This window comes from Gekko japonicus, unplaced genomic scaffold, assembly GCF_001447785.1.
Source record: "Gekko japonicus isolate JY-2015 unplaced genomic scaffold, Gekko_japonicus_V1.1 scaffold2712, whole genome shotgun sequence".
In the NCBI taxonomy this organism is placed as follows: domain Eukaryota; kingdom Metazoa; phylum Chordata; class Lepidosauria; order Squamata; family Gekkonidae; genus Gekko; species Gekko japonicus.
Genome location: NW_015169868.1, coordinates 9,622 through 9,858, shown reverse-complemented (window position 1 = coordinate 9,858; position 237 = coordinate 9,622). Strand labels below are relative to the sequence as shown.

Sequence of the window (237 nt, the reverse complement as noted above, 5' to 3'; positions counted from 1 at the left end):
TAGCTGACCCAAGGTCACACCAGCAGCTACATGTGGGGGATCAAACCCTGTTCTCCCAGATTAGAGTCCACACTCCTAACCAACGCTCCCTCTAAACTGTGGAGTCCTGTGAGCAAAAATTCTGCTTTGTGAGCTCCTGGCATTAAAGTTGTGAGCCAGCGATTTGGCTACTGCATAAATCAGTTTGCTCTGGAGCCCTCTTTCCTGGGCTGAGGCAAAAAAATGTGTGAGCCGGAC

At 50.2% G+C, this 237-nt stretch overlaps 1 protein-coding gene across 1 annotated transcript in view; it reads right to left on the bottom strand.

Moving 5' to 3' along the window:
- The window catches only part of LOC107115679, an 87,143-nt gene that overhangs the window by 85,065 nt on the left and 1,841 nt on the right, over positions 1–237 (bottom strand). The window lies entirely within an intron of this gene.